General features: G+C 43.0%; 1 protein-coding gene across 1 annotated transcript in view; it reads left to right on the top strand.

Moving 5' to 3' along the window:
• PAX2 (paired box 2) overlaps positions 1-24,184 on the top strand; it is a 100,193-nt gene that overhangs the window by 18,881 nt on the left and 57,128 nt on the right.

Below are 24,184 nucleotides of genomic sequence, written 5' to 3'. Positions count from 1 at the left end.
GGTGGAGGGAGTGGGATTTGGCCTCAGGTTTGAGGTGACAAAAATAACCATATGACAGGCAAAACCAAAAACCAAAAAAACGGTCGATGCCGGAGAGAAAGGCCGGTGATAGCTGTAATCAGGTACTAACACACGGCAGGGCTGTCCACATGCCTGAACATGCAAACGCGGCATACATCGGATCTTCACACTGGCAACACACAACACTCATACACACACAGTAAATGTAATCACGCTGGTTTAGTGCAATGTAATGTACAGATACTTCGCCTATGCCCTCAGAAATACAACCTCCAGAAACAGTAACACAAGGGTATTTGCAAAAGGTACATACATAGGCGCGGAATACCTCATCAACTGAGCAAGAACACACAAAAATTTGCATGCAATCCCAAATATACAGCGCTTCCCACTCAAATTAATATATATAGGGTGTAGGTAAATATGCGTGCATGCTCTTGCAGTGTCCGCATAGATAAAACTGCACAAGTCAGTATATTGGCCCTTTTGATATATAACAAGTTTAGCCAGATCTTTTTTTAAAACCTGGTGTATTTATAGCAAGTGAAGCAAAAAATAAATAGCCAGGAAAATGCAGTGGTGTTTTTTGTCTTGCACTTTTTATGGCAGATTTATCAAAATATGTCTAATAACTCAGACTGTGTATTTCTAAATCTGGCATCCTATATAAATGGGTTTTAATATTTTGCAAATGATATGGAATTATCCCAAATCATCTTGAAAACAGCAGGTAGAATTAGCTAGTGGAATGTACCTTGGCTAAGAAAGGTTCCCTCAGACATACTGTCTCTGTAATATACTGCTAGGCTACCCTAGGAAATTATCCCTGTGTGTGCCATCTGTATTAAAATGGTTATTAAGTTATGAACAGGGTAACATAATACTGATCGGCTAATTATACACCCTCCTAAAAAACCTCCAGGTCTCTGTTACTCTCTCAGTCAGGTATTGAAATAATAACAGTTTGACATTCAGACACCTTACAAAGGCAGCTGTGGAAGGACAGCCAGCTATCCCTGAGAGGAATTCAGCTGGTGGTACAGAAGTCCGGAAGAATGGCTCTGGGCTCTTCAGAGGAAGAGCATATTACAGACCCAATGCATGTGCATGCTTCAGCTAGCTCAAGGGATGTTAGCAGCCAAATGTTGCTGAAGTCCCAGCCTCATGCCTGGGTTGTGATGTTCCAGGCAGAAGGCTGAGCACAGGTGTTGGTTCCACTTTTGCTACCAGTCTGTGGCAGGGCTTTGGGGTTCTGTACCTCAGTTTCCCCACCCTGTAACTGCAAAAAAGCAGGTGGAAACAGATGTTAGATTGTGCTTATAAAATGCTTTGAGAAGAACAAGAACTTTGTAGCTACTAAGCGTTATTACATTGAAGAGGCTCAGCTGTGACCCACCATGTTTGATTCACACTGCAATGGAATTTGAGTGAGTGGTCACCAAGGCACAAGAACATTTTGGCTTCCTATGAGTAAGTCTCCACGTCTTTAAAAATTCAGGCCCCCGCTTTGTATGGGGCTCCTCAAAACTCACATCTGTGAGAAAGTGAGCCCATCATATCACAGGTCATAACATTTGCAAGTCTGTGCTAGGCAAGAACAGGACAGCAAACCAGGAAAAAATTCAGCAGAATAGGAAAGAGTGAGCATATAAGGGCCCAATCCTGGTGCCGTGGAGAGTAGCATGAGCTTCATCACTCTGCTGGCTTTTGTGACTCCAGCTCACAAAACCCACAAAACACAAAGAGGGCCTAAATTCACAATTTAAATACACATTTTTCCTCTCTCCCATTGTCAAAATAGACATACAGAATTGGGTCAATCTCTTGTAACAGCACATCCCTTACCAGTACTACGATCACAAATCGGAGTTAATCTAACACTCCAAGTCTCTGAGCAGGTTTGGATAGATGACAATTTAAAATCCCAACCTTCTAGAAATATCTGTCATCTTATTTTTGCAAAATATGGAGTTTCTAAAGCAAAATCTGCATTGGCCCAGTGTCCAGAACTATTACTGCTCATCCACGAGCAGTTTAACTTCTTGAAACTGTTAAGTGAGGCATTTATGGAAATACAAGTTACCTATGTCCTTAGATGGACCGTGAATATTGTGCTTCAAAATGGAGATCCCTTGTACACACTAACAAAATACTTTTGGTTATTCTAAGATTTTCTGAAAGTGTATTAATTACAGTTTATTTTCTTTCTGGGGATCCATCTAACATTACTAAAGGCTTTCGGAAGAGTGCCTGTAAAACAGTGCCGTTTCAATTCCACTTTTAGAGTCTCCCTAAAACATTAAAAAATCTATTTTCTATTAATTATTTTTGTGATATATAAATTCTGTGTGTCTGTGTTGCACTGATCTGCCAGTATCGCACTGAGAATATCAGGAAGCATTTGGGACGGCATGTAATTCAGTATTGAGATTTATCAAACACTTGTTCATACCAAACTCAGGCAGATAAAGGCTAGATGCAAACTCTACTGAAAATCATGACTTAACTACCCTGTCAAGAGTCAGGAAAAAAATTTAAGTTTTCTGCTATGCAGTAATTTTCCTTTAATTATGGCAAAAAAGTCTAGAGAGTATACTACTTAATAAGCAAAGCGCACCAGAACTGACAGGATCAAGAGAGAAGAGTTATTTCTGCACTGGGAGCTTTCCTGTTCCCACTTCATACACTTGATATGATACAGTACAAGCCTGTTGTGTGTATGTAGGTACACACACATATACACACATGTGTGTATACATATACACACACATGCACTATGTAAACACACACATACATAGTGCATGCAATTGAGAAACGTGCAGGTGACAAGCTCTTAATTCCTTGGTAAGCAATTCATGCTAACTTTAAATCACTTGAGCACCTTTCTTCTTGAGCACCCTGTCAAACTTTTCCATTTGTCATATGAATATAAATGAGTTATCTTTGATCACTTTGGGTTAGAACATTTCAACCGGACTTAGGCACTGCTGTGAGTGAGCCTTGCGGCGGTCTCCTAAGTATGAACTCGGAGGCAGATGTCAGTGAGAATTTTCCCTTTTATTTAGCAGCATGTACAGTTAGTCTAAGAACACAGGTTTCCTGAGGTAATAATCACCCCACAAAAATCTTCTGAATTAGGTGGTGTACTTTAGTGGGAACAGGACGGAACACATCACAACATGCGCTCACAGTTATGCAGCAAGTGATGCAATTGTAGTTTAAGCATTATTTCCTGCTTCTCTTAAATTAATGAATTCCTTACAGGCCCAGAAGGGCAAACTCCCACCACCCCCCTCCACCCCAATTTGCCCCTCTGTCTCAGCTCTCCTGTGGCTGGGTTCCATCCTAGGGAGCCTTGGTTAGTCCTTATCCAAGGAATGCCAAAGCCAAAGTATTACGGAAGCCAGTCAGCTGAATTGATACACTTTGGACCCTGAGTTCCTGACAGTAACCCTAATTAATACTCCACAGCAGAGAACAGAGTTTAGTGGATATATTATCTCAGTCAAGCTGTTAGGTGTTTTTCAGTCTTCACTTAGGTATTGGATATACATTAAATTTCTGGTGTTAAGTGCTTGGTTTGGGGAGATGTTTCCTGTTTCATTATATAACAATCGGGTAATGATTTCTAGTTAAAGTCTCCGATAATGATGTGCTTTTTAAAAACACATGTGGGAAGACACACACACACACTGATTCAGGTTGTAATGATCAATGAAATATACTTGTACATTGAAGTGCTATTGCTCGTGGCCAGTTCGGTGGCTGTGGGCAGGCCTGTAGTTTAGGGCAAAGAATGGCATATTAGGAGACCAGATTTCTTTTACCGCTAACTTTCTGGTTGATCTTGGGCTGGTCAAACGGACTCCTTATGAAACTGCTTTGCCAGCTGTAAAATAAAAATAGCAGCATTTAGCTATCTTTGTAAAACTCAGTGTGACTTTTCACTAAAAATGCCCATGGAGTTCAACATGTAATGAGAAAAGGTTCAAAACTGGACCCAAGGTTGTTCTACATCAGCTTAGGCTCTAGCCCATGCAAGAATTGAACAGAACCTCAGTTCAGGTAAACGTAACATCTCAAGACAAACAATCGAGTCTGGCAAAAAGCAGGTGATTTAGGGCAGGGGCTGTGTCACATGCGGAAGAAATCAATGTTATGCAAACAGCTTTCTGAGTCACTCTTGCTAGCCTGCCTTGAGAATTTCCCTAAAGGACATCCTGGCCAAAGTCACTTGTGAATCTCACCCTGTCTTTCCCATAGAAAAAAATGGAATTCTTGGGGGACAGGTAACGAGTCTAGGGAGAAGCTGGAAGAGTACAGAGTATCTGTACATAGGGACCAAAACCAGTGACAGCTGCATGGCCCACAGTGAACACAGGGTGAATCACACAGTTTTAAGTGGTAAGTGTGTGTGTGTGTGCATGTCACACAAACCTACCACCACCATCAGTATTTAGTAGCTACAAGTCAGCTTTCTTAGTAGAGAGGCCAAGGATTAGACTGGCCATGTAGACTGGATTAGCCTCTGACTGACCATGTGTTTGTTGGTGTAAGGCAAGGGTGAAGAAAACTTGTGTGACACTACCCAACAGAGCTCACCAGGCCTCATAACGTGGCGCTTCCTAGCACACACAGAAGAAACTCGGGATGCTGTCAGGAATCCTCTCCCTTAGATGATGCTGAGCTTAAGGTTCCCATGTGGTTTTCTGCATCAGGGCACGCTCTCAAGGTAGAACACCTCTACTGCCAGTTGCTCTCAGCTGAGCAAAGAAAGTGATTGTGTCACACAGGGCTTCATTACAGGGAATATGCTCCTTTAAATTCAGATTCTTTTCCATCAGACACAAACCTGGCATTATCTTCTTTTTATCATTGCAAATAAAGGACAGGCTCATAAAGCAGAGGTTACAGACAATGTTACTGCAGCTGAAAGAGTAAATGAATACTCACAGCATTTCTCTTTGTCTTATTCCTCATATCTGGCCACTGGAAGGTTGTATGGTGGGAACTACAATAAGCTAGCCGCATTTTTTCTGGTTTTCATATTGCAGAGATATTAGCTCAACAGAGGTAGTTAGCAAGTAAAATTGGTTGTGCCTGGGAAGTTTTGAGCTCTGTTCTGTGAACCTTGAAGTTCAGAACCACATCGGTACCTTTATCAACTGAAAATCCCAGCCCTTCCTTTTTGCATAGATGTACAGAAAGCTTGATTTTTGTTGGAAGTTAAACATTTTCTAGCTTTTGCATCTAGTGAGTGATTGCTGCATCCTACCACAGAGTTAGCTGCATTTCAGTGCTGGGTGAGTGAGTCTTATGGAGCTAAACCTCATTTACCAGAATCACTATTATGTAAAAAAACTCATTTGACTTTGGGAGAAAAGAGGAGAAAATATAAGTGGCTTGGCCAAGCAATGATGAAGTAGTGAGAACAATACAGTGATCTGAAGGACACAGTTCCTCTAACAGGAAAGGAATTAGTGTTTAAACAAAGCAGCATTGCCAGGAATGAAGGGAGGGAAATAAGAAAGGAAACATTTAAATGGTAGCAGAAGGTATCCCCTGATAGGGAGGTCCATTAAGTTGTGGAATTGCATCCCATAGGAATTCCTGATTTCTTGGAATATATATGGCATATATAGATGGCATTAACAACAAGCTAGCATACAATAAGAAATAATCTTGTGTTGGCTAAAGAGATAGATAGTGCTCTAGCAGACCAGCTGGACCATTTATGATACGATGACATGATGCATACAAAACAAAGTCATGTTTTCAGCTGCACATCAAATATCCTAGAAAACCTGCCTCTGATCCTAAAGCCCATTCAAACAAAAGATTTCCATATCACTTGAATAAAAAGACATGACTTCTAAACAGCTGGACAAGGCTGAGCTTCGCTTATATTCCATGGTCTTCAAATTCAGGCAAGTTGAAATTCAAATGGAGTTTTGGCTCTCTACTTACAGTTGGCAAAATATTCAGGGATCCCACTTTTGGGCAGGGTCTCTATAAATGCAAAGGTAGAGACTTCCAAAAGTGTTTGTCACTGGTCTGACATCCGCACAGCTAACTAGGGCTTTAGGAAATCCCATCTGTGTGTAAATGGCTCAGATGATGAATACTACTCATGAAAGCATCAGAGAGGTTTGAGTTTTTCTCCCAAACAATTATTCTTATAACAGAGAGCTAAGAGGAATGAGGATTTTTCCACTGTAATCCCAATTAATCTATTCGACCCCATACACACATGGCCATATTTACCACTCCCAACTGTTTAAAAATGCCAAGGCAGTGCCTAAATCATGCAATTGGCATAAAAATCACTAGTAGTTGTAACACAACATGGGTTTGTTTTTATTTGTTTCTCTTTTCTACCATAAATTTTAAAAGGGATTTGGATATCTGACTCCCATTAAACAACTTTAAAAACACCTTAACAATGCAGCCCTTTGAGTCTCCAGAGAGCTGACAGGCCCCTTTTCAAGACCCCCAAGCACTGGAAACATACTTTATTAAATGAGAACTGAAATTCTCATGCTATCACTGGACCAGAGGAGCTGGAAAACCCACAACAAATACCGTTAGGCTTGTGATGAAATACTAGACAGTAGGATATTCAGCACTAGCCTCCAATTTTCTCTAGTGCCAGTAAGTGAGAGCTGATTTTGTAGCACTTATACGGCTATCCACCCAGCTGAAAATCACAAATCTAATCACTCCGTTTCCAAACTCCTCAGAGTGCACTTACAAATATTCATTTCCAATCAATTTGCGCCTGCTAATATTTCTCAATGCTCACATGTGATGACAGAGTCAGAAGCAATGCCAGCGCTCACTATTTCTATTGCAATAGCATAAAGAAGCTCTGTGCATAGATCACAGCCCATTGTCCAAAACAGGCACAGCGTAAATAGGAATTTCTTTCGAGAGGATCTTTTAGGAAATCTCTATTTACACACATCTTTCTTTACGCCATTGCCTTAGCTTCTACTAGGCTCATAATTCAGACAGTCCTCAAGGTTTCAGGGATCCTGAAACAAACATATTTGTTGTAGGAAATGAGACATCTGGCCAGGGCTCACCCACCAAGCCCAAGTCTAGGTAAAAGGCAGAGCAAAACTGGAGAGCCCTCTTCTTTGGGCTCATATCTGACAAGACGGAGGCTGAACACTAGCCAGACTGCGACAGCCTCCCCCCTCTTCCCTGATAAGTAGGCATATAAATAAATAAATAAACGGCATCCTAACTGCACTGAGAACTCAATAAAACAATCACATCAAATATGAGGAGGTATAAATCTCATGTCTGCACAGGTAACCCACTCAATTGCTTTTATTATGGCTCAGCCTGACTCCATTTATTACCATCCGTGGCCTGGGTGAAGGATGTTTGCATGGAGGGTGGTCTCCTGGTGAAATCCTATCCCTGGAGCAGTGACAATCAGCCCATATAGAGGTGGATTTTGGTGGGGAGACCAAAGGCAGATCCATCTGTCTGCATGAAAACCAATCAATAACCCTGTAACTAGACCCCTTGTCACTGGGAAATGGACAACACAATAGTTCAATCCTGGAGCCATAGGAGAGGAATAGCTGTGGTAGAGGTGTGAAGAATGACAGGATGTACATATGAAGTGTTTGAGACATATGGACAGAATATGTCTGTCCATATAGATATTGAGAGGAAGTGATGGAGTAGGAAGAGCATAGAAGGTACATTTATATATATAGTAAGCAAATCTGAAAAGTTGATGTGTTCAGAGGAGGGTATGGGGAAGGTAAAAGCAGAGTTATACTGCATTTTTTTATAGGACATTTATAGGAGGACTTTGAGCACAATGCAGATAGGGGCCTTTGGGGAACTGCGCCTGATGGCTGGAGACTACACATGAGTGGATCAGTATATGGCAGGCAGTGTGTCTCTGGGAAGGTACATAGACGGTGACACAAAATGCTGGTAGGCTAAAGGAATCATATGTGGGAGTTTGATGTGGTTGGGGAAGGATATTCCTTTGTCCTCTGTCTGGCTTGGGATTTATGTGTGTACTAGTTTTGACAGAGAGGAGGCAGAGTGATGTGCCAAAAGCCTGAGTTAACGGACTGTGAGTTCATAGATAGGCTTCCCAGAGAATGCTATGTATGAAACATTTACCCAAACCTCACTGTTAAATCAGGAAGGGAGATTCTGGTGGCTTGTCTCTGCCTGTATGAAAAATAGAAATAGGACATTTCTTGCTGCTGTCATCCCTTAGCTCTGCAGTTCCTGTAGCTTTTCTAAAATCTGCACAGTGTATTGTTCCCCAGGCTTCTAGCAACTCCCCCAACACACGCACACATGCATACATACAGAGAAATGCTTGACTTTGCCTCTATTAATTGTTCCTGCCTGGGGCCAATTTAGTTTTTATTCTTTTGGATCCATTTTGAACAGTTCCTCCTCCTTCCAAGATAAGCACCCTTCCCTCTCTGCAGGGTCCAAGGCACAGGGTTAAACATCCATCTCTGGTTGGGAGGTAAATTGCATCAGGAATTTCTACCAGCTCTGCTCAAAATGCCCATCACTGTAGTTCAGTTGAGAGGGTGGCATCCATGTTTTGCAAGACAGATTAATGTCTGTTCATTAGTTTATAAAACGAAAACCAGAGACTGTGACGAGATGACAAAATCACAAAAGAAACCCCCACGTACCTGTCAGACGGGATGCCCTGCACCACCTCTAGTTTCAGGGTAGTTTGGAGGGTTCTGGTAACAACCCAGTCCCTCTTTGGTCATGGAGGGTTAATATCCCAGCCCTTCAACTCCCGGACCTAGTCCTCATTTTCTTCAAGCTGAGCTGAAATATGAGGGCAACCTCATTGCCTCACTGCCCATTTTTAAGCTTTCACTTAAAAATTGTGGTAGTCTTTGGGCACTAACATTTGGGCACCTCTTAAAGGGTCTATTGCCTTTCAACATACTCATATTTCTCTAAAACTTCTTTTAAGAACAATTTTTGGTCATCTGCCTTAAAAAAGTAAGGCCACAGAACAATGTAGCTATGTAACAGCACCTGCTTTAATATTTGCTCAAAGTTAGGCCCTTTGTTGGTTGTTTACATTTAGATTTTTGAGCTTGAAAAAATGTACATTAATACATAAATCATACATACACAAAAATACATACGCATTTATTAATAAAATCAATACGGAAGAGAGGAGATGTAGAAGAGGAAAGGAAGGAATATGATTTCTGAAGAAAAGGACATGACGTTTGCATACTAAGGGCATGGGGGAAGCGTATTTCTGGGACATGCTACGTACAAATGTGCCAAATGAGCAGAGTGGAAATTGCACGATGTCACAAATGCCCTCTCCCTACGGAACAAACAGCAAATGTAGAGTTTTAAAGAGGCGGTATTTGTGATGCTGAAGGAGGAGAGAGCAGGAGGAGAGCTGGATGGAGTTGGGGGAGGAAAGGATAAGGATGGAGTGAAAGGCTAAAGCAGATTTTACTTGGATACTGCCAAAACCAGACCACCGCATTTTTACATGAGGCAGCCTTGGCCACTGTGCTAAATAAGATGCAGAGTCATCCAGTACTGACATTCAACTCCCTTATGTGGCTTTAACAACTTTGGGCTCTGCGTGTGCCTGAGTCAAGGGTCTGTGCATATGGAGGCAGCCAGGATGGGGACACAGGAAGTGTATCTGGCTGTGTGCTGATTCTCGTGAGGTGCAGAAGCTGGAAAGCAAGGGGGAACTGCAGGGTGATGGTGTGTGCACATGAGAGCATATGTATAAATTTGTAGAGATGACTGCCATAATTCTAACCCCTTTTGCAGATTACATGAATTTCGATGACCTCCACATATTCAAAGAAAAATATATGCCTGTGGGTGACTCCCTCATGGGTCTTGGTGCCCAGCGGGCAAAACTGGCGGGGCTAGTGGGACAAAAAGACATGGAACAGAAAGGAATGTGGCCCATTCCAGGTGGATGTGTATACAAGGAAACACCCCTGGCACAGTGAAAGGCAGTGGATAAAGTGATCCTGGGAAATCCAGTCCTTAGAAGAGTGTGAGAGGAGGGTGTCAGCCGTGTAAGTGAAGCCCTTGTGCTGCTCAGAGCAGCACCTTTCCAAAATGAAAGCACTTTCTGCACCACTTGCATGTGCTTTGGAATCACTCTGGGCACAGTGAGGTAATCTGAGCATGGAAACCTGAGTGCATTTGTGCAGATAGGCCGCTGAGTCTCTATTGTTCCACCAATCTTCTCTGTAATAGATATTTGGGTGAAACATGCCCTATACACCATGACATGTGTACAAGGAGGAGCATGGGCATATCACTAGGGCAACATGTCCAGCTGGGAGTATAGACTTTTAGCAAGTAGGTATTAATGGTCTGCATAACAACTAAGAAAAGTCTTATCCATGGAAACAACACTGTAACTCTACAGTTACATGCAGGGAGTCATAGAGGTGAGCAAAGGCACGACAATACATGTCTTGGAAGCCTGTCTACTTTTGTGGGGCTCTGCACAGGATTCTGCGTGACTGCTTCCTGATGGCAAGGCAGTCACGTGAATTCACTGATGAACTGTGGCTGTGATCAGATGATTAGGGGGTCCTAGCAGAGCTCCTCTCTTTTTGTCAGCAATTCTTTCGGTTAGACGTGGGGATAAGGTGCTATGGCAGCCATACCACCAACGTGCTGAGGAGAATGTAGCTGGTGAGATGGGCAGCATCAGTCATATAAATGTGTGTGAGTGTGCGTATGGCAGGGTGGCATCTGCTGAGGTGTGTGAACACAGGTGTGTGGCAGGTGGGTATGGATACATATACACACAGACGTCATGTACAAATGCTGGAACATGTGCCTGTCAGGGGTACCTAGTGCATCTGAGGGAATGGGGGGAGTATATGGCATGATATATTTGTCGGGGACTGGATGTGTCCTAGTTCATCTGATACCCAGGGATAGTGGGGGCAGAGGGGTTACGCTAAAGGAGATATTTCTAATGACAGCCATAGTTTAATGCATTGGATTCTGCCTTCCCTTCCTCTCCCCTCCCCTCCCTTCACACTCTTCTCCTCATTACCCAGGTTATCTTGTTTGGGTTAAGAGGCCAATTTCAACAGACTATAATTGAAGAGTGAAGAGAATCTGATAAGATAAGGAAGGGACATCATTCCTCAAGGGATCAATAGAGGTTTCATGTTCCTCCTTCCCCTGCTGTGTCCCTAACATGCTAACGCTCTGTGTCCATGGGCCTGGTTTATTTGCTCTGCTTGTCTGCAAGCTCAGAAAGGAAGCGTGGGAGCAGGGGGGGGCTGTAGCCCCATCTGTCACACAGCCAAAGCAGGGACAGGGGCAGAAGCAAGGGACAATGGGGACACGGGTGGTGATACTGCCCCTCCACCTCTGGGAGCCAGGAGGAGGCAGGGAAGTGACAAGCCTGATGCCCTCCTGGCTCTGTCAGGGGTATGGGCTCACAGAGGAAGTGATCACCTTTGGCCTTTTATCTCGGCGTTGCAAGGGAAGGATATTGGTAATTTGTCTAGATTTAGACTTGCTTTTCCTAGAGTCCCCGTGCAGACAAGCCCAAAGCTTTCTGTAAGCACTCATGGGGTGATGTCTTAGAGCCCTGCAGGGTAAGGGAGGTATTATACTCCTACCACAAGGAAGGTGGTAGCTGCTCCTGATTAGGTTTATGTTAGGATCTGAGGTTCAGGCTTGACAGCCCCAGTACCTTACAAACCACATTTAGTAGTTTTTTGAACCAAACCAGCATTAGAAGATCTCCTTAAGAAACATGGAGCTGCCCCAGCAGTGAATAGAGGTCCCTTCATGACAGGGCTGCCAGGGCTCCCACGCTGCACAAGCAGAGTTTGTTCCACTCCTGCGTCATGCTCCTCAGCAGGAAGATGCGCACTTCACACAAGCAGTGTGAGGTCCACATGAACCCATGCGCAGGGAGCAGTGCTGCCCGGGGCAATACAAAGAGGTCTCTCCGGGAGGCCCAGACTCTCGCATCAGGCGAGCACTGCGGGTGCTCCCCTGTCCCCACAGCCAGCATAGGGATGTTTGGGCATGGGGAGATGAGCTGACAGGTTAGTAAAGTGCAGGATCCAATCCAGATCCCATACAACAGGGCTGGGCAAGTTTCTGGAGAGCCTGAGACACAGAGGGTCTGGGGCTGAGATATCTTCTTCCAGCTGATTTCTCTTTTATTTTTAACACCCAGAGAAACAGATGCTGAGAACAAGTCAGTCATGCAGTGAGCATGTGGCAGAGCTGGGAATACAACCCAGATCCCCTGACTCCCAACCTCAGGCTTTAACCACTAGACCATGCTTCCCTCTAAGCCACCTTGAACTTTCCTCAGTGAGGATGGGGGCTACTAAGCCTCTGTGGGCTGCAGTTTACCAAGCTGTCAGGAGTGTGCTCACTGGACCGCCTCACCAGAGACAGCCTTCCTCACGCATGCTAAAAAAGTTGAAAAGAAATTCATTTCATGGCCGGTGGTTGCTTAAAAAAGGCGATTCCAGCATATGTATGTGATAAATGTTAACTGTGCATTAATCGCATTAAAGAGGACCCTATAAACTTTTCATTTCTAATTAAATTCTGGCCGGTGATTCTGGCGAAGCCAGCACACTCCAGGCCTTTGTTTATGTGGAAAATTAAAATGCAAATACAATGGAATTTATTTCCATTACTAGAGTGATATGCTGGGCTCCTCTGTTTAACAGCCTCCAATTATTCTCAAACAGGTCTCTCTCCCTCTCTCCCCACCTCTCTCCCTTCCTCACTCCCTCGTTTTTTTCCTCCCCCTGTTACCCTGATGCTGCTGCCCCAGTGTGAGAGGTGGGAGCTGGTAAAGCAATGGGTGGCCAAAGGATGTTGTCATCTGTTCAAGGTCAAAACGCAGGCAGGAATACCAAGGAGGATGGGGGGGAAAGAGTGGGAGAGCACAAACAAGGGGGTAGGGAAGTAACAAGGCTTGAGCTAATAGAAGGAGGAGTAAGGAGTGACCTGTTAGCAACCTCAATGAGAAATACAAGCTAAACTTACTGGCTTGCTAAATCACAGCTATATAGATGTCCTGGCTGAGAGATGTCATGGATCTTTCCCTGATGGGATATTTTGGTGAGAGGGTACAGATGAGAGCTCGCTCTGGAAGTCTCCTGGATCTTTCACAGCCTTTCTTGTAGATTTTGTCTGGATGTGTCTGCTGCTGGGCCAAATCCTGATGGCTGAGGAAGCACAGAACAGGCCCAATGCCAGACACATTGCCTTGCGCAGAGCAAATAAATCCGCGCGGCAATGACACATAATCATCAGCTGAAAAATAACTGAACTCTCTTGTTCATTTCCAAGGGACCAAATGTGCTACACTGTCTTAGGGCATTAGCATACAATATCCACACAAGTCGGAAGCCATTGCACAAACCTAGAGATTCATTCTACATTTAAAATTTCTTAGCACATATATTTACTGGTAAATGCTGCTGACACAGAGCTCCATTCTTTCTTACATATAGAAGAGACCCAGGTCAGTTCAGACATGGGAACACTGCCAGACAGTCAAACACAGATCAGAGGCATCTGCTAACTGACACAGCTGCCCTTTTATGCATCAATATAGAAAGTCACACGGAAGACCCTTGCAAAGGCAAGTGTGCACTTCACTATAGACATATGTTGTCATTTACAGATCCCTTCACACACACAGTCAGATCTATCTGAAACTGCACAGTATAATCTACTCTTGGCCATATTTGTGAACAAACTCAGCATATGGAGACATCCAAAAACATAACTGGAAAGTCTTTTCAAAACCCCTGAGTGCGCCAGAATGCACACACACATGTAAACATGTTCACATAGCCTTAGCTATATGCTGACACACAAGAAAGTGGTCATTTGAGGCATGCGGCTGAGAACCAGCCAGACGTGCCACCCTGTGTGTCACACACACACACAAGAGCGGTGCATCCTCAGCACATCCCGCTGGCAGGGAAAGCTTCGGAGCCAAAGGGATATTCTTTTAGTGCATGTGAGCATCTTAAGGAATCACCCAGTGTAAATGATCCTGCCCCAGCCTAGAGAGGGAAACAGGAGAAGGACACATTCACTTACAAGACTGAAAAGAGGACATTACCCAGTCAAACAACCCAACCCCTGACATCATTATTCAATACACAGGAGCCCTGAAATGCACACTAACTCAATCACAAAGACACATGATTACAAAATAATACTGATGGAATCAATGAGACAGACATGTGGTCATACAAAGCACACCCACCCTGGTGTTAATACATAATAACAGCAGCCCAACAAGCAAATATAAAGCAGCCATTCATGACCACAGTGGCAAAACACTGGCCTGCATTCTCAAAGGAGATTTGAAAACACTGGCACCAAAACCCACCCTTGCCAGGTCTCTGAGCAAAACTTGAGGTGGGCAAAATCTGGCTGTTGTCAGCCTAGTGAACAACAGAGTAAAAGCCTCGGCAAGGAGCACACTGAGCACGCTCATGTCCTAGTGAGGCTGGTGTGCACCCAGGGCACTCAGGACCATGCAGGACTGCACCCGTAGCTTTCGGAATAGGCTGGTTCAGTGAAGTGACACCTTTGCTCAGTGACCAAAAGCATCATGCAGTCACTCTTAACCACAGGAGTGCATGACTCACCATAACACAAACCAGCGTAAGAAAGTGAAACCTGCTGAATATCAGAAACACAACACATCCATGCTATGGATGGATGCAAACGCAGTTCAGCACCCAAAGCCACAGAACCATCTCACAACATGCCTCTGCAAAACAGCCCAATCCTCTTCCTAGACCACAGCAGTACACCCAAAAGACACAGCACTAGTGTCTTTCCCCTTCTGAAAGAAAAAAAAGCGAAGTGCCCACATAAAACATGCTCATAACAGCACAAATAATCAACCTTCCTTGCATCTTGCAAACTGTGCCAGAGCATGCTAACCCAAATACTTAACGCAAGGCCCAAATGGCTGGCTACTGCAAATCCTGCATGATCTTCTTGTGAGCGAGACAGGGAAACTGGACTCCAAGACCTTTCCCTGGCACAGGAGGCATCAGCACACACCAGGCTGTGTGCACAAGAACATGCCATTACTGAAAAAGCCAGCAAGGCTGGGGAAGACCGCTGCGGTTGTGTGTGCCTGTGCACATTGTGTGTACAGGAATTCCCCTTCCTCTGCCGAGTGCCACTGCTTGTAGCCATTAAAAAGCCTAGGTCCTCATGCTGGGTGTTCAGTGAGTATTGATTCAGTCTGCAAGCAATTTTAATATTTCTTCAGGGACTTTCCAGCAACAGCACAAGTCATTAATTCACCCTCCCAAATTGCTTATTCAATAGCAGGAACATGGCTCCTGAATAAAGTCCCAGAATTTATGTGACTCACATGAGTCAGGAGGTCAAACAACTGTTATGGAGCGAAGTTAAAAATCCAAATAAAATATTGACACTTTTTTGGGGAGTGAGAGGAGGGGGAAGGGGGAAGGGAAAGAAAAGGTATTTAAAATAGGGTTTTGTTGCAATGCCCCCAGGATAAAGAACAGAAAGAGATTGAAGACAAGTTGGAGTTTGTAAAATCAATGGGATTTATTGCATATCCGCTTGGCATTTAATAACTCCTTCCTTTCCACCTCCCCCTGCTCTGTATGTATATGGAGGAGATAAACTCTTCAACAAAACTACAAATAGCCAGCCACAGTGTACACAGATGGACACCCAAACAACAACACTTGACGGCAGGCATGCAGGGATAGGTATTACTGTAAGGCAGTGGCAGAGCATCAGAAGATCTTCTCAGGACCCAGGGCTTTGACTGAGCTAGACAGAGCCTACCACATATGGCATTACGTATGCCCATATAGCAGCAGACAATCTACATCCACAGCCTTTGTAAAAGGAAGATGAGAGAGAAAACTGAGGCACAGAGTGGATTAAAAAAGCCCATCAGCAGGGTGGCTTGATCAGGATCCAGGTCTCCCAATGCTCAGTTAGTATTTTTCATGTTGAAGGACACTGCATCTTACTGGAATGGAAGCATACACAGTGATCAAGATCAGACCACAAGAATGCATCTATCTCACAGGAGGGCCACACAAACCACACAAGAATAGACGCACCCACAGACACCACAAACCCATCCATATGCAGATAGACACACACACTGATACAAATACATACATGCTTTTACTGAACTCATTGCTATTCAGAGAGCACCACAGCCAGATTACACACACAAGTAGAAACATACCTGCAACCAGACATACACACAAATGCCTGCCTACAAATGCACAAACACATACATACACATACTGGTATGGCCTCATACAGCTGTATACCCACACTGAAAAGGTCATGCAAACTGGTGTGTTGCTACAAACCTAGATTTTACTCACAGCTGTATCTTTCTAGCTAGCCACACATAAATGGATGCCCCCCCCTCTCCCCCCCCAAACGCATTCTGCACAAGCATATTAATGTATAGGATTGACTCCTTATTATATTATACTGGTAGCTGTTTCAGTGAACCTATGCTGATTTTCTACCAGTCAAAGATCTGAGACTGTAGTAGCCATCAAACAACATTTATTCATTAGCAATAACTCCATAAACCCAAGCACACAAAAATATAGCCTAACCATCTAGTCAAATATTACTTGATGGCTTGGGATGTTTAAGTGGGTTTTCTTTGATTTATTTGGGCTTTGTTTGGTTGGTTGACTTTTTAGCAAAGATTTAGGGCAGGTGCTTTCTCTGAGTTGAGATTTTCTAAAAGACAATTTTTCAAGCGCTTTTTTGCATCGTGATAAAAATAATGTTCGACAGTATTTTCCCCCCGTCCTTTCCTAACATGTCTTTTGACCAAATACACAGTGTGGTTTTACAGTTAAGCAAGATGACAAAAACTTTGGAATTTCCACAATGACGGTTAAAGGATTACTATTTTTGCATTTAACATATGCTTCTGTGTTATTTCTGTGATTGTTTTTCCATTATTGATTTTGCAAATGCCTTTAAAAATGACAAGATAGAATCTTTGGGCCACTTTATGCCACCTCCTGTCTTCTTAAACTACAACATATTCAAGAAAAAACGTAAAGGTAGTATATGTTCATAAATACCACTGCCCTTGTTCCTCTGTACTCCTCTGCCTATGAACCCTCATTGCATCTGATCTTGCCCAATCTAAGTTAGATCAAAAAATGAAATACATGCTAATTTACACCTGTAGGTATTCCAATTCACTAGGTGAACAAGTACTTAATTCAGATTAAAGGGACAACATTTTGAAATAATGGAACTGGATAAATCACTAAAATTCTCTAGAACATGGTGATTTTCAGAAAGAATATCTTGAATTTGAAACACAGTATTGTGCTGCAAAAGCCTAAACTGAAAAACTTCCATAATTAACTATTTATAACTCAGGTCTTCAGATAGCGTTAAACAACTGCTGGACCTCTTCTCTGCTTATCCCAGCTAGTGCCTGGCTCAGAGTGTCAAGCTCTGGACAAATCAGTCTTAAAGATCACTAAAGCTCACAGGGAGAAAAGTTGCCTGCATGGGGATGTAGGGATGAGGAAACACTTGCGTGTGTGGGAGGATCATTTAAACTGCTGCTCTTGGGAGCTGGTTGTCAATTTGGTGTTGCTGAAGGAGTCTCAGCTGAGACAATTTCATTGACAGGGAATAGGCAACAGGCTTGTTTCCATGGGCAAGTGAGAAAATTAATCTGAACTAACTTTGCCAGTGCATTGGTTAAAAGCATTAAAACATTGTTCGGATGCTCATTCAAAATTTGAGTGTCCTAAATTGAATTTAGTTTACTCCATTTCCAAAGTGAATTAAGCTAAACTAAATTAAAGCTGCCTTAATTCTAAACAAGGGAGTCAGAGGTGTAATGTAGTTTAACTAGACCACTCTAATTTCACACATTCAGTTAATTCACATTAGTTATTTTGCGCAGCCGTATGTAGGCAAACTTTTAGACTGCTAACTCCTATGGACAAGGACAGTATTTATACAGAGGCCAGGAAAAGGGGACCCAAATGTCCAGTGCACTCAATCAGCCATCATGATAGTGACAGAAGAAGATAGATATTACTGGCTGCTGAAGGCCCACAGAAACCCACAGCTCTGCAGCTAATCGGGTCAGTACCAGATACGAGATTAAGAAATAGAGCAGGTCTGCACTCACAAACTTATGCAACTATGCAAATATATACACAGGATGAGCCTTATAATACAGCAAGGTTCCACATTAATTATGTATCAGTGTTCAGATATGTTAGATATTACATCAGGGATATTATAACCTTGTCACGGATGAGTTCTAGGTGGTTATGACTTACTATTTGTAATAACTGTGCTTGGTGCTGTACAAAACCACCCAAATAGCTAGCTGGTGATGGTCACAAGCGACAGATCTGAATAGCCTATTTGCCTATTAAACTCTGTTAAAAACTGTAATGGTTGAATAAATATTTATTAATTCTTCATGGGGTCTGAATATATAATATGTGACCCACATGTCTAACTCCATATAGCCACAATTATAAATGCAGACCTATAGCCAGAGATAAACAAGTATGCACATTATGTGATAAATCAAAACATACTAGGGGATAAATGCTATTGCATTTGCAAACACAATATAGATACATAAGCAAACATATAGGTCATATTCTCTAAGCATGAGACATGTTAGTCACTTACATGAGCCAAGCAGACTGGCTACAGATTTGGCTTTTCATTATAAAAGATGGTTTTGTCCTATAAATAAGAAGACTAGATTGTCTTCTGCAGAGATGGGCACCAATTTTATGCTGGGAGCCTACAGGGCACCCACACCCTGAAGTGCTCGCCTGTGTCTGACTCCTTTGGGCAGCTTGATAAAGCAAGGAATAAATAATACGAAGAGCAGTGAGGACTAGAACAGAAAGGGAAAGATTCAGGTTCTCTGTGGAAATTTTTCAACTTCTCTATGTGTTTTGAATCAGGACTTTAATAAAATTCTACAGGTACATTTCAGAGTAGCTGGAACCTCCTGTTTCAATAAAATCTAAATTTATTATTCTAACTTTTATTTTTTTATCACAGTCTCTCATTCACCCTAAAAAGGTAATTTTAAAGGGAAACAATACTTTCCATTCTGCTCAGGCTTAAATTCTCACAATTTTGTTAATTTCTTTAAAACCCAAGGTTAAAATAAGATTAGATCTAAACTGACACATTCGCAGCAGAGTTTTTCTTTTGATTTTGGGAAAACATCTTCTACTTGTATGGGTCCACCATGAGATTTCACCAGTTCTGACAAAGGTAAGGGAGGCACACACAGCACCACCCCTGTAAAGGGAACAGTTTACTTACCCAAAACACATAAGTGTATACTGCAGTGCAAGATAGAGATAATACACAGTTAATACACAATGCTGCCAACCCCAGCAGTTAAAAAGTTTCGAGTCGATACCCTCCAAAAGGAAGAGATTGGCATAAAACTCACAAGGCTGTAACTAAGAATGTATTTGGGTTTCGTTCCTTTGCCTCCAGTTCTGGCCCCTTGGGAGGCAGCCAGGTCCCACTTCCACCTGGCCTTTGCAGCCATGAAAGCCAGAAATACCTTGGTATTAAATGAAAACTGAAATAATTGATTATCTTCAAGATCTGAGGTTTTACACAAAATACCGGCTATGGCATAACTTGCAAGAGAGTTGAGAATGTTATCTACATTTATCTAATTCCTCCTAGTCCAAGACTCCTTTCCTAGTACACACATGTCTTCTGTTAATCAAAATGAATGTCCACAAGGAATTCAGCACAGACTCCTGAATTTTAATAACTGGAAATGGGCTCAAAGCAAAGCTTCCAATTAAAAGTTCCCATACTCCAGATTAAGATATTTAACCCTGGCAAGCCCATGTGTTTCTGTAGGTCTTCCTTACTTACCTGCTGACACAGCTGCTGTTGTGACAGCTCCTGTCCATGCTGCATGGTAGTCACCAGTGTCCTGGCAGCTCATGGGGCTGTACCCTTCGCCAGCTCCATGCTGTTGCAGCAGTGATGCTAGCAGGAACCAAGCTGTCCAGTCTGCAGGTTACAGAAGATGTCACTTTGAACTGCAGTCACTGTAGTGCAGGTGTACTCTGAGGAAATATAAATACACATTGTAGTGTAGGAATACACACTGCAGTGTAGGTGTACTCTAAGGAAATGATTAATTCCTAAGAGCTCAAAAATTTCTGGGCATTTTTGTGCAGAAATCTCTTGTCAGTGAAGGGGACCTAGCCACCGGCAGTGCTTCTCTCCTGCTTTCTTCACGTGGTTTGTCATTTTTGAAGCTTTTGGTCTTTTGTTGCAGAGATTATGAGTTTGTTGATGGGGAATGGCAAGAATGTAGCTGCTGGGCTGGATACTTTCATGGGTGCTGTGAGCTGAATGTCTGTTTTACGGTTGCTTATGATAGTAGAATTTGGACTTCATGATGGTGGTTCCTTCCAGGACTGTGTTTCTATGTCCAAGACCAGCAGAACACTTTTTGTCCTTTAAGATTTCCTTAATTCGCCTTAAACCCAGGATGTCAAGCATCTACACCCAGGATCAAGTTTGCTTCTAGTATTTTGTAAATCATACGACATCTTGTAGATGTTTGGCTTTTAATGAATTTCTGTCTTTCCTGACTGCAAAAAAAGCCTTCCAAATGTGAACTGAGTGTAATAAAAGTAGAAACACCTGCCTGAGGACATTTCTATGCTGCAGTCACTGCTTGTCTGCAGCTCATGTAGATATACTTTAACCAGCTTTAAGCCAGCCAGCCTGGGTCCTGATTGTTCTGTAGCCCCAGTGTTGCACGGCACAACAACTATTCAAGCACACCTTCTGTTTCCCAGGTGGGGTTTGCACCTTCACACAAATCCACTTGAATGAATGGGAAAAATGCTTCTTAAAACCTAATACCAGGAGTTCAGAATATACAATCAATACACATGGGGCTGACCACTGCCAACCCCATCAACACCAGTGGCATGAAGTTGTGTGCTACTGCCCAGAAAAATGTGTTAGCAGGCCACCTCCTGCCTGGCAGATCTCTTCCCTCCCAGAAGGCAAACATCTTCACCTTATTTCCTGCCACCCCTCTTCCTTACGTCTGGACTTGTACCGTGTAGCACAGCAGAACCGGAATGGGCAGAGATATGCTAGGAGCCGAACGTTAACGCTTTGCTCAAATTAAATGAAATAAAACCATATGGTGTCGTCATGGGTCACTGATTTAAAACAACAACAAAAAATCCTAGCTCCTCTCTAAGCCCTTCTGATAGTAAAGCTGATGCTGTGAATTCTGCCTCTCCTCAGAGTGCACCCAAGAAAAGCAGTGAGAGAAAAGGGCAGGACTGGGCTTTCTCTTGTGTTTGAAGTGAGCAAGCTGACCTGGAGCAAAGTGATGCTTTTTTCTCCATGTCTTTAGGCATGGTGTCAGTGTAGTTCTAGTGAAGTTGATGGAACTACGCAGATTAGCAGCAGATAAGGAGTCAAATCTTCTCGGGGAGGGCTAGGATTGTGTTTTGAGATATGGAAAGCATTTTGACCTCTCATGTACTTGAAAGGTTCGTGAAAATAGATCTCTCTTTTAGTCACCTTTTAGGACTATCAATATATCTAACCAATCTAATTAATCTGTTGTAGTTGTTCTTATACACTAATGTAGCGCAAGATAACCCTTCTCCTCTCTACCTTTCCAAAAGGTAGGGAGAAGGAAATGTAATTTTCATAGAAGGAGAGAGTCTGAATGTGTGAATATTGCTTGTGGCCCCTGAATATGGCAGTTTGAAGGCATTCTGCTGTGTTGGCAGGGAGCACCAGAGCCTCAGGCCAGCTAGCAAGGAATCTGAGTCTGCTGTTCCTGCCAATGTCAGCTGTTGTTCTGAGGGTTGCAAGTGTTGCGGTAGGTTTTGAGAGCAGTAGGAAAAACTACTGCCCCCCCACACCACCAATGGAAATTATGTTGTAGCTTTTGGGGGGCAACTGCATCTCTGATCTTCCCAACTGCATCTGCAAATTCAAACGCAACCACCAAAGCCAGTGCAGCTGAAATACAGCCTCTGTTGCCTTTGCCTACCTTCCCCTCACGTACAGCCACTGTCAGCAGGGTACATGTCACTTCTGCTTCAAGCAGGAGAACGAAGCCAATACTGTGCTACAGCTCGCTGAAGCACTTACTTGGCCCCTGTTATTAGAGAGTCTGAGCCCTTCACTCCTCCTTCCAGCTGTCCTCACTGTGCCCCAGGTGGCATGGCAATGCTCCTATCTTCACACTTCAGGCAGGAAACAGAGCACAGAGAGAAATGCCATTTGTCCAAAGTCTTGAGAGGTCCATGACAGAGCAAGGAACTGAAGCCCTTTCCCTGAGTCGGATTAGGCTCTAACTATCAGACTTTCTATTTCCCTCCCTTCACTCCCCAAATCCCTTGGCTGTTTTTCCTCACCATGCTATGAAGCTTGCTTTGTGCAAAGAAGACTTTTTATTCCTCTCTTCTTTTGCTCAACTGTAAATTCAGCTGCATCTTGACCCATGCATAGAAACAGAGGACTCTCTCCTATTTGTTCAGAGCTCTTTTTGCCTGCACAGCACCAATCTGCAGGTGGGATATTGTTGGCACCATACAGGCTGTCACCAAGGAGCCCAAAGCTGCCTCTTTGCATCCCATGCTCTCCCTTTTTTCCTCAGGCATGCTTTGGCACTAGCATCACTGGGGTGGTCATGAGCCCTTTTGTAGGAAGCAATCTGATGCAGGGAAGGCATCACTGTCTCACTTAGCCCCGCACCAAGTCCCCTGCAGGCTGCCTTGTCTCTGCCGCCGGCACAGCCTGTGGGTCAGCAGTGCAGCCCTGCGCCAATTAAGCCATGCAGCACAGCAGGGTGTGTGTGCCTTGGCCATCACAGCCTCCCTTGGACACTGCAGAGAAAAGGCTGAGGCTTCGCAGTGTTAGCCTTCCAAGAACTGGTTTAATTGCCCAGTAATGCACACCCTGGGGTCTTGTAATGTGCTTCTAATATGGAGCATTTAAAATATGAATACGTCAAAACAATTACAAGGAGTTTGGTGCTCTGCTGAGTGTATCCTTCCACTCCAAAAAATAATCCGTGACAAAGGAATATGATCAAAGTGAGGACATCAGTGCTTTCTGAAATCTGGCAGGGTCTCCCTGTGGCAGCAGGACACAACACTCTCTCACTTAGTGCAACTTTACTCTGCTCTTCCAGGATTAAAAGAATCACTAGATTTGGGCTCCAGATGGTTCAGACCTACCTTATCTCCCTCTGATCAGCCCTAGGATAATTTTGGTTTAATTTGAGATATTGTCTAAAGACTCTGCCAGCAATAGTGAGAAAGGAGAACCCACAGAATATGTCAGGCTGTAAGAGAGTTTGGATAGAAATGTCAAAGAAGCAAGGTGCATTTCCTATGATCTGTTATTCTTTCAGCAAATAATTTTTGGATAGGTTTAGAAGTGATTTTTGAGTTGCTTATTTATAAAGAGTGAAAGAAAGTTCTGCTTCTCAGGAAGGACTATGGCTTAGCTAATTATCTTCTAGTGTTTCTCTACGTTCTTGACCAAATTTAATTAGAGCTTATTACAACTGTCATACTAGGAGAGATGTTTTTTGTCTGTCCATCTGTATTCAGAATCAGCAAAAGGCATTGCGTTAAAACTGCTGAAAATGATGAAACAGAAATCAAAAATTGGAAATTCATTATCTAATGCTGAATGTTTAAGAAAGTTGAAGGCATTTGGAAACAGGCAGTTAGTTTCAGCTGGAGCTGTATGCAGTATTAACTCTAGAAAGAGTTACTACAAGCCAACTATGGTAACTCATGTATTTCAGGAATAGATGTATAATTCACAGTATGATACTATGTACTGTAATGGCATTATATGCCATTACTTAAGATAATATCGCATATTAAATTCAGATTGTGAAATGAAGTTCAGTTGCTTTAATGCAATTGAAGATCTGTAAATGTCCTGTTGCTGAAACCTCGGAAATATTGTATTAAATGTGTGTATATTCTCTGAAACTCAAAGTAGACAACCTGTGCAAAAACCTCCCACTGGAAATGAAAAATGGGAA

The sequence above is a fragment of the Lathamus discolor genome, chromosome 3 (genome assembly GCF_037157495.1).
Source record: "Lathamus discolor isolate bLatDis1 chromosome 3, bLatDis1.hap1, whole genome shotgun sequence".
In the NCBI taxonomy this organism is placed as follows: Eukaryota; Metazoa; Chordata; class Aves; order Psittaciformes; family Psittacidae; genus Lathamus; species Lathamus discolor.
This window is presented reverse-complemented; position numbering and strand designations above follow the sequence as displayed.